This window comes from Lathyrus oleraceus, chromosome 6 (assembly GCF_024323335.1).
Source record: "Lathyrus oleraceus cultivar Zhongwan6 chromosome 6, CAAS_Psat_ZW6_1.0, whole genome shotgun sequence".
NCBI lineage: Eukaryota > Viridiplantae > Streptophyta > Magnoliopsida > Fabales > Fabaceae > Lathyrus > Lathyrus oleraceus.
The window spans coordinates 195885266-195897016 of record NC_066584.1 but is presented as its reverse complement, the minus strand read 5'-3'; positions in this window follow the sequence as shown (position 1 = coordinate 195897016).

Sequence of the window (11751 nt, the reverse complement as noted above, 5' to 3'; positions counted from 1 at the left end):
AAACAAGGAGAAAGCTAAGGACACCAAAAGGAACTCTATCGCTTTAAAGACTTCAAGATATAAGTCATCCACCAATGATGCGTGTGAGAGTGAATCAAGTGATGACGATAAAGATTCGAATGAAGACATGGGGTTGTTCGTAAGGAGGTATAACCGATACCTTGGAAAGAATGAAGTTCAACATTCGGATAAATATCTTGTCAACTATATAAGACAATCAAAATTCCTGAATCGAGAGAAAGGTAAGACAACTAAGTCAAAAGGATCATGATTTAATTGCGGAAAGGTCGGTCACTATAAGTCGGATTGTCCGCTGTTGAAGAAAGGCAAAGAGAGACAAACGTCACAACAAATCTAGCAAAGCTAGAAGAGAATACATTGCATGGGAGAGCGATAGTGAGTCCTCAAGTGATGACAACTCAAGTGATGAAGAAGAAAATTCCAATCTTTGTCTTACAACTCATCAAAAGAAGAAAAAGAATGTAAGCCATTCTAAATATGATCATGTTGATAAAATGTCTTATTGTGATTTGCAAAATGCCTTTATACTCTACAGAATGAGGCCAAGGAAGCTTTCAAACGCCTAGCCTCAAATAAGAAAATTTTATGTTATTTAGAAAATAAGATTTATGATTCCGAAAAGGAATTAGAAACTCTTAAGAAATCTATGATAGAGGTTACTAAAGGCAAAACTGAAGATGATAGGGGATTTTGGTTTAGATGGTGTGGATGTGAAACTTGCCACATTTGGCAAAGAGAAGTTAGAACTCTTCAAGCTAAATTAGACAAGGCTTTACAACCTAAAGTTACCTTTTCTATTGATCAATCACATTTTATAAGTAAGACGAATAATCCTTATCAAAAGTACACTTATGTAGTAAAAGATCAAGTTAGCAAAAGCAACTATCGTCCGAACTTAAATTGTCTATATTGTTGCAAAAGGGGACATACTATTGCTAAATGTCGATTTAGGAGATTCTTGGTTCCTAAAGGCCTTTTTCAATGGTTGCCCAAATGCAACCAAAGTTTCACTCACACACTAGGACCCAATGAAAATTGGGCACCTCCTTCCCTTGTTTAAATTTGTAGGTGGAATGTCTTGAGGATACGGAGAGAACATGGGTTCTCGATAGTGGATGCTCAAGACACATAACAGGTGACATTTCCTTATTCTTTGACTTTGTGGCTAAGAAGAAAGGGTTTTTGTAACCTACGATGATAATAACAAGGGAGCTATACTCGGAAAAGGTAGTGTAGGTAATCCCACATCTACTACTATCTCAGACGTCCTTTTAGTTAAAGGCCTTAAGCGCAATCTCATTAGTATTAGCCAATTGTGTGACAAAGGATATAAAGTATAGTTTTCAAAAGATTGTTGCATGATTGAACATAATGATAAAAAGAAGTATGTGCTTAAGGGATGGAGGTAAAATAATGTATACATGCTTGACTTGAATGAAGTATCTTTGACTAACGCTAAATGTCTCATCTCCATGAGTGAAGACTCGTGGCTTTGACATAGGCGATTAGCGCATGTCAACTTTGACTTGCTAAATAAAGTTGTTGCAAAAGATCTAGTAGTTGGTCTTCCCAAAATCAAAATTTCAAAAGATCACTTATGTGATGCATGCCAAATGGGAAAGCAAACAAGGATCTCTTTTAAATCTAAAAATATTGTTTCCACAACGAGACCCCTTGAACTTCTCCATATGGACCTTTTTGGGCCATCTAGAATTAAAAGTCTAGGTGGAAATTACTATGGTTTTGTTATAGTAGATGACTACTCTAGATTTTGTTGGACTATCTTCTTAGCCAGTAAAAGTGACACTTTTTCTGCTTTTGAAAAGTTTGCCAAGATGTCTTAAAACAAATTCAATACTAGCATAGTTACTATTCGAAGTGATCACAGAGGTGAATTTGAAAACCACCTCTTTGAGGAATTTTGTGAAACAAACGGCATTGATCATAATTTTTATGCTCAAAGAACTCCATAACAAAATGGAATAGTGGAACGTAAAAACCGAATTTTAGAAGATTGGAAGGACTATGATCAATGAAAACGGCCTTCCTAAATATATTTGGGTCGATGCCATAAATACGGCTTGTTATGTATTGAATAGGATACTCATTCGTCCTATTCTAAACAAAACACCTTATGAATTGCTAAAGGGAAGGAAGTCTAATGCTTCACATCTTCATATCTTTGGATGTAAATGCTTTGTATTAAATAATGGTAAATAAAACCTTAGTAAATTTGACTCAAAAGTCGATGAAGGTATCTTTCTCGGATACTCTCAATCTAGTAAAGCATATAGAGTATACAACAAAAGGTTACTTATTGTTGAAAAATCCATACATGTTTCCTTTGATGAATCTTATCCGAAAACTGTCAGAGAAGATATTATTGTTGATGGTGTAGGTGTTCCTTCGGAAGACATAATAAAAGATCAAGAAGAAAAGCGTGTTGAACCCCATTCGGAAAAAGCTAAGGAGGAGTCGGATCAAATTTCCAAAAAGAAAGAGGAGGATCATTCGATTAATAACAATGATCTTCCTTTGGAATGGAAATCTTCTAAGGATCATCCCATCGATAATATTCTAGGAGATATCTCAAAGGGAGTTACCATACGGTCAAAGATAAGTAACTTTTGTTATCATTTCGCTTTCGTCTCTCAAATTGAGCCTAAAAACTCCAAAGACGCATTACTCGATGAACATTGGTTTTTAGCGATGCAAGAGGAACTTAATCAATTTAAAAGAAATGAGGTGTGGGATCTTGTTCCCCCTCTGCGAGACCATCGAGTAATCGACACTAAATGGGTGTTTAGGAACAAGTTAGACCGGAGTTATAACTCGCAACAAGGCTCGTCTTGTTGCTCAAGGGTATAACCAAGAAGAAGGCATTGACTATGAGGAAACTTATGCTCTGGTTGCCCAACTCGAGGCTATACTCCTTTTGCTTGCCTATGCTTGTTCTCAAAATTTCAAATTATTTCAAATGGATGTTAAGAGCGCTTTCCTAAACGGTCACGTCAATGAAGAGGTCTATGGATCTCAAACTCCTGGTTTTGAAAACTATGAGCATCCTAACGATGTTTATAAGCTTAAATGTGCTTTGTACGGTCTCAAACAAGCCCCTAGGGCATGGTATGAGCGTCTTAGCATATTTCTACTAGAACAAGGATTCTCAAGAGGGAAGGTTGATACAACCCTTTTTATTAAGCGTCAAGGAAAACACTCTATTTTAGTTCAAGTCTATGTAGATGACATTATTTTTGGATCTACTAACATAAATTTGGTCAAGGAACTATCTAAGTTGATGAAGTGAGAATTTGAAATGAGCATTACTTCCTCAAACTTCAAATCAAGCAACTTGAAGAAGGAACCTTTGTGAGCCAAACGAAGTATTGTAATGAGCTACTCAAGCGCTTCGATATGGCAAACTCCAAAGTAATCGACACTCCAATGCCTATTGCTGTTAATATGGATCGGGATTAAAATGGTAAGGTCGTAGATATAAAAAGGTATAGAGGTATGATCGGATCTCTCCTCTATCTTACCGCATCTCGACCAGACATTATGTTTAGTGTATGTGTGTGTGCTAGGTATCAATCATGTCCCAAAGAATCACATTTAAAGGCCTTTAAGCGCATACTTAGATACCTTTGTGGTACTTCAAAGTATGGGCTTTGGTTTTCTAAGGGAAGTGATTGCTCTTTGGTTGTCTACTCCGATTCCGACTTTTCCGGTTTCAAATCGGATAGGAAAAGCACTAATGGAACTTGTCATTTTTATTCAAATTCCTTAGTAAGTTGACACAACAAAAAGCAAGTTTCAGTTTCTTTGTCAACAGCCGAGACGGAATACGTTACTGCGGGTAATAGTTGCACTCAAATTTTGTGGCTCAAACAACAATTACTCGACTTCAATGTTCAACTTGAACGTATTCCAATTTTTTGTGACAACCCAAGCGCCATCAATTTAATGAAAAATCCTATACTACATTCACGCACTAAACATATTGAAATTTGGCATTACTTCCTTTGGGATCATGTTGAGAAAGGTGATGTTGTCTTCGAGCATGTTGGTAGCAAAAGTCAACTTGCCGATATTTTCACAAAACCACTTGCGACAGAGCCTTTCTTTCACATCCAAAGGTAACTTGGTGTTCTCGATATCTCAGATCGCGTTTAAATAGATATATATATTATGCCTGTTTATTCCTTGATTTATAAGTGCGGGTTATGTGAGGGCACTCGTCGTCTATCACAATTGGAGGTAATATGGTTCCTATCCATTTGACCTATATTGATCAACTATGTATGCATATACTTGATCTATGTAATTCTTAATGTTTCTTTATGGCTTGATCTAAGTTTGAAAAAACTTCTATGTTTAAATTATACTTGAACTTGCTTAGGTATAATATTTAATATGCATGTTACTATATTTAGTTATTTGTCTTAATGTTTATGCTAAACAAATGTGGAAATGTTATTTACTTATTTTCTTTTTCTCCATCTAATATTTATGCCTATACCTCTTCCATTGACTTCATGTTATGTGCATGATTGTTAATGTCTATATGTTGCAAAGTCGTTGACTAAGTGCTTATGAATATCTTTTTTTCATGTTGACCGTTTCATTGTTTCTTTTTTATGTTGTCAAAGGGGGAGAAGCAATGGAAACAAAATAGTCGATTTAGCAGATTTATATTAGCAGAATGTTTGAAGGCATGCATAAAATCAGGAGGAGGATTTCTGTCAAAGTACGCGATTGTGCCACCGTTTTCCATCATAAAAAAGGGGGAGTATGTGAGGGCAAATATGCCTAGTCCTTATTTTAATGATGTCAAACCTTTCTAGTCGCCCATAACGTGTACTTTGGACGGTGTCATCATATCATAGAATGCATTCATCCTCTAACATGTTCAAAACATAAAGTTCAACGTGTCCAGGCATATAGAAGCATATCATAGATGTGAATCATGCACTTCATCATCGTTAATACCCTGGGTTCATAAGAGATTGGTCTAAATTGATCAAAATACATCTCAAAACTCATTTTTTAGAGTTTAAGAACGGTGAGTCAACTCATGACTTGGAGCGTACCTCTCGGGTCAGAACAGGTCAACTCAATCTTGGGAAAACTGAATGAGTTGACTCATCCACATGTTGCGTTGACTCATTGCCTATTTCCATTTGAACCATGTAGCCACGAGTCTGAACAGGTCGAGTCATAGGTCGACTCAACCCTGGAAAAACTCCGTTTGAGTCGACTCATCCCCTGTTTGAGTCAACTCATTGCCTATTTTACTTGAATAACTTTGCCTCGGGTCCATACAGGTCGAGTGACCTGTATGAACATGTCGAGTGGTCGCTGCTTGGACTCAACTTTCTGCTGTGTAATTTTGAAAACTAATTATGTTATATCTGTTATTTGGTTCATGCATCATATGAATATTCTAGTGTCTCTTCTTAAACATTCAACAAGAAAAGTGAAAGATATACACCAAAATGCTCTTCATCTTCATTCTCCATTGCATTTCTCAACAAATACACATAACAATTTTTGTTGATCATCGTGAATTGCTATGTTGATAACATTCAAATAGGATTGTGTAATCTTAGTTTGGATTGTGGCTTTGTGTGGGTTGTTCTTGAATAAAACCGTTGGGGTTTTAGCCTCCAAGAATTAGGGGTTTTTTCACTAACCTTTGTTTCACAGATTCAGCCGAGTGAAAAGTTTGAAGAACGGTGGGTTCGGTCAAACAAGTAACGGTAATTGGAGGATTGTGAAGAAAGCTTAGGGTTCGAGCGAATTGCGATCGAAATCAGCCGAGCTGAAGTTTTGGAGAACGTGGAGCTCTTGAAATAAGGTAGCTGTAACTAGAGGTTTGTTCGAAGCGCTTGAAGGACTTGGTTCAACTCGAATCAAGGGGAGAGAAGCGAATAGGATCTGCAACAACACTAGGGGTTGATTGGTGGTGATCATTTGTTCTCTTGTATAAACTTTGCAACTTGTTAATAAAAACATCTCAATTATAGATTTAGAATTGAGGGCAAATGTACCCTAAGCGAGGACGATAGAGGAATTGCCTCAACAAATCCGATGTTGTTCTCTCTTTCTCTTAACTCTTTAAATTCTGCATTAATTACGTTTTGTGTGAAATTAATAGTAAAATCAATCTCGCTTGATTGTTGTGCATAGTAGTTGTTCGATAAATTGGTGCAATCACTTTGATTGCAACTGAGTAAAATTTTGCACATTCAATTTGAGTGAAATTGAGACTTGGTGAGGAGTGCTCACCAAGTGTTCGATAAAATTAATCTCACACAAATCTATTAATATTTTACTTGCTCTCTTATTGTTGTAACGCATTATTAGAGGTAACGATATCAAGGATTGTGGTAGTTAATCGATTGATTTAGATAGTGGTTGATTATCTCTATCGTAGTTATTCCATTCGGTTTCACGCATATCCGATCTTTCCATTAACAGATCTATTCAACCCCCTTCTAGGGTGCTTCCGCAACCGTTGAAAACATTTTTAAAAAGCGCTAAATTTCAAAAACTGATCTATTCAACCCTCTTCTAGATCGGTACTATCGTCTAACAGTTGTTACCTATGGAGAGAAATATCTTAGATTCTGCTAGTGGATGAGCACTTGTTGATAAGACCCCAATTGCAGCTAAGACCTTAATCAAAAACATGTCACACAACTCACAACTAGAAACAACTAGAAACAACTTTTTGGTTCTAACAAAATAAGTGCATGAAATTCAATATTCTTATCCTAACAAGGTTTTAGAAACCATAATTGATGAGCTTACTTCATTGGTGAGGGGACTTCCAGTAGGAAAAACTCAAACCGAAAGGTTATATGGAATTTGCACCTCTCCTGAACACCCAACAAATACTTGTCCTACCTTGCAAGAGAGTGCAAGCTCTGAATTTCTCAAGTATACACAACAAATATTTACAATCCTCAAAGGAACAACCAGTATAGATGCAACAACACTCTTGACCTATCCACTAACAGGTACCATCCTAACTGGAGAAACCATCTAAACCTTCGGTATGGGAGTCCATCCATACAACAACCTAGCCAACAATAGTTGATGCTACCGTTGCCACCACCATAGAATACTCCATAAGTAACCACCTATGCACCTTCTAGGCCTTCATTAGAGGACCTTGTCAAGTAAATGGTTGTGCAAACTCTCCAATTTCAAGAACAGACAAATTCTAGTATTCAGGATTTACATACTCAGATTAGACAGCTTTCCACTTCAATGGATGCCATGTAGGAAGCTCAAGGATAAAACTAACTACCTACCCAAACAATAGTGAATCCAAAAGGCCCTAATGTGAGTGAAATTTCTTTAAGATTTGGAAAGAGTTTTGAGCCATCCCCATCACCAGAAAAAAATAACAAAGTTGTTGAGCCCATACCTAAGCTTGAATTTGATATTATGGTTAAAATTGAAAAAGAACAAAAGAAAGTGTATGTGCGACATATTCCTTTCCCACAAAGAGTAGTGAAAGCTAAAAAGATGGATCAGGAAGATAAGGATAAGGAGATATTGGACATATTCAGAAAGGTAGCGGTAAACATTCCCCTTCTTGATGTTATTAAGCAAATTCCCAAATATGCCAAATTTCTGAAAGACATATGCACTCACAAGAGGAGATTGAAGGGTAATGAGAAATTTAATATGGGAAGGAATGTTTCTATGTTCATTCAACCTAAATCACCTAAAAAAGATACAACATAGCGAAATGTTTCAGCTCTAACTCAAGACATGCCCCAAAAGTGCAAAGATCCGAGAACTTTTGTTATTCCATGTACCATTGGGGATAGTAAATTAGAAAATTACATGTTGGATTTATGAGATTCTATTAATTTTATGCCTACTTATATTTATAACAATCTTGATCTTGGTCTTTTGTAGAATACAGGTTTAACCATTCAACTGGAAAACAGAAGTAATGATCACCCTTTTGGAGCAGTAGAAGATGTCCTTGTTCAAGTTAATGACTTGATTTTTCCTACAGATTTTTGCATTCTGGACATGGAATGAGAAATTAAGTCAAGTGGGGCACCCATCATTTTAGGAAGGCCATTCATGAAAATAGCAAAAACAAAAATTAATGTTGATGATGGCACAATGTCCATGGAGTTTGGTGATACCATTGTTAAGTTTAACATTTTTGATGCTATGAAACATCCCATGGAGGAACATTTTGTTTTTCACATTGAATTGCTTTCTGAGTTAGTTGATGATACTTATTCTGATTTGTTTTTAGTTGATTTCTCCTCATTGTCTGACTTTGATGATACTTACTATTGTGATTCATGTACAGACACTAACCTTTATTCTGTTTGTGCTAAGATTGAGGTTGTCTTGCAGGTTGATATTTTTCCAACAGATGAAATTATAGATGAAGCTGTTTATAAAGCTGAAGCTCTCAACATCCGTCTTCCCCAACCAAACTGTCCATTGAACAACTACCTTCCTTAGAGCTTAAACCACTTCTTGACAATCTGAAATATGCATTTTTGGAGAGGAATGAAAAGTTATCGGTAATAATTGCATCTAACCTTGATTTTGATTAAGAAGACAAGCTTTTACAGGTTTTGAAGAAGAATAAGAAGGCGGTTGGGTGGATCCTGGCTGACATGCCTGGTATTAGCCCCTCCACGTGTATGCATAGGATTTTGCTTGAAGATGGAGCTAAAGTAGTAAGGAGGCCCCAAAGAAGACTTAACCTTTTGACTCTTTATGTTGTTAAGAATGTAATAAACAAGTTGTTGTAAGCAAGTATCATATATCTTATCTTTGACAGTAGTTGGGTAAGTCTAATACAGGTGGTACCCAAGAGATCAGGCCTCACAGTGGTAAGAAATGAAAAAAAATGAACTTGATCCCACTAGATTTCAAAATAGTTGGAGAGTTTGTATTGACTATATGCAATTGAACCATGAAATTAGAAAAGGATCACTTTCCTTTACCGTTCATGGATTAGATGCTTGGACGATTGGCTGGTAAATCATATTATTGTTTTCTTGATGGTTTGTTCAGGTTACTTTCATATCCACATTTCATACAAGGATCAAGAAAATACAATTTTCACATGCCCATTCAATACATTTTCTTATAGGAGGATACCATTTGGTCTGTACAATGTTTATGGCACGTTCCAGTGATGCTCATTAGTATTTTTACTGAATTTATTGAAAATTGCATGGAAGTGTTTATGGATAATTTTTCTGTTTATGGTTCTTCATTTAATGCATGCTTGAAGAGTTTGAATATGATTCTAGAAAGATGCATTGAAACTGACATTGTTTTGAATTATGAAAATTTTCATTTTATGGTCGAACAGGGAATTGTTTTAGGGCACATAATCTCTGCAAAAGGAATTTCAGTGGATCCTGCTAAATTGATGGGATTTCTAATTTACCTTACCCTTCTTGCATTCGCGATATTCATTATTTTCTTGGTCATGCAGGTTTTTATGGGCACTTCATAAAGGATTTCAACAAGATAGTCGTTTCGTTGTCAAGTTTGTTGAAAAATGACGTCACCTTCAACTTTGAGACAAATGCAAAAAGGTGTTTGATTTCTTGAAGAAAGCATTGACCTCTACATCCATCATCCAACCACCTGATTCGACACTCCCTTTTGAAATTATGTGTGATGCATCTAATTATGCAGTCGGGGTTGTCCTAGCACAAAGAGTTGGCAAGGTTGCCCATGTTATTTATTATACTTCTAGAACTTTAGATTATGTGCAGTAATTACACTACTACTGAAAAGGAACTTCTATATATTTTTTTTGCTCTTGATAAATTTAGATAATATTTTCTTGGTGCTAAGGTAGTTGTTTTTACTAACCATGCAGCTTTGAAGTACCTCTTAAAGAAACCAGAAGCAAAGCCAAGATTAATTTGGTGGATGTTATTGCTACAAAAGTTCAATGTCGAGATTAAAGATAAAAGTGGAACTGAGAATTTAGTGGTTGAGAACTTGAGTAGAATAGAGTGGGATGAAGATCCTTTACCCATTTAGGATGACTTTCCTGATGAGCAGTTGCTACAACTGCGTGGGGTAACTCTGTGGTATGCTGATTTAGTTAATTATCTTGTTGCTAGAGTTTCTCCTGCAGGTGCATCTAGGACACAAATTCAAAAACTCAAAAGTGATGCAAAATATTATGTGTGGGATTATCCATATTTGCGGAAATTTGCTAGTGATCAGGTAATTAGTAGATGTGTCCCCAACTATGAGATTGAATCTATTAACAGTTTTCTCAGGCTTCTTAAGTTGGAGGACATTTTGGTCCTCAGAGGACAACAAGAAAGGTCCTAGACTCGGGTTTCTTTTGGCCCAATATTTTTAAGGATGCTTAGGATACTTACGGAACTTGTAAACAATGTCATATAGTTGGTATAACCATCACTCGTAAGAATGAAGTGTCACAGCAATCGATGCTTTTTTGTGAGGTGTTTGATGTATGGAGAATTGACTTTATAGGTCATTTCCCTATATCTTTTGGTTTTGTTTATATTTTACTTGTTGTTGATTATGTTTCAAAGTGGGTGAAATTTATCCCCACAAGGACCAATGATTCTAGAGTGGTTGCAGATTTTATCAAATCAAATATTTTTTGCGAATTTGCAATACCCCAAGTTATCATTAGTGACAAAGGCACTCATTTATGTAATTACACCATGGATGCTTTACTAAGAAAGTACGGTGTTATGTATAGGGTCTCTACTACATATCACCCCCAAACTAATGAGCAAGATGAGATCTCAAACAAGGAAATTAAACAGATTCTGGAAAAAATGGGACAGCCAAATAGGAAAGACTAGAGTTGTCGTCTATAAAAGGAACTTTGGTCTCAAAGAACAACTTTTAAAACACCAATAGGAACGTCTCCATATCGACTTTTGTTTGGTAAGGCATGTCACCTCCTTGTAGAAATTGAGCACCACGCTTATTGGATGGTCAAAAGTTGTAATTTGGAAATACAAAAAACAAGTATGAAAAGAAAAATCCAATTATGGAAGCTTGAAGAGCTTAGGCTAGAAGCCTATGAAAACTCTAGAATTTATAAAGAGAAAACTATGAACTTCCATGATAAGATGATTTATAGGAATGAATTCTTTGTTGGCCATAAATTTTTAGTATTTAACTCCCTCCTAAAAGTTATGGCAGGGAAACTTCGATGTAAGTGGATTTTCCTTTTTATTGTTACTAATGTTTTTCCTCATGGTGCAATAGAAATAAAAAATGCAGTTACAAAAAATGTTTTCAAAGTCAACGGGTAACACTTGAAGCTATTCCATTAAAGCTTTGTGCTTGAAGATGAAACCATATAAGAGCTTTCTTTTGAAAAGCCCGCCTACACTGCAGTTTGATCAGGGAGTCCTTCTTCCTTTCTTTCATCCTTAATTTATACTTATGTTCTTTCATTGAGGATAAAGTGTGCCTTAAGTGTGTGTCTGTATGTGTGTGTGTGGGGGGGGGGGGGGATCATTTAATTGTGTGTTTTCTTGTTTTCCATTACTTACTTGTTTTCTTATTTATTTTTTAAATGTTTTATTACAAATGCATGTTGTTTCGTTGGTTTTTCTGGGGTGGGGGGAGGGGGGAATCATTTAATTGTGTGTTTTCTTGTTTTCCATTTACTTACTTGTTTTCTTAGTTTTTTAAAATGTTTTACAAATGCATGTTGTT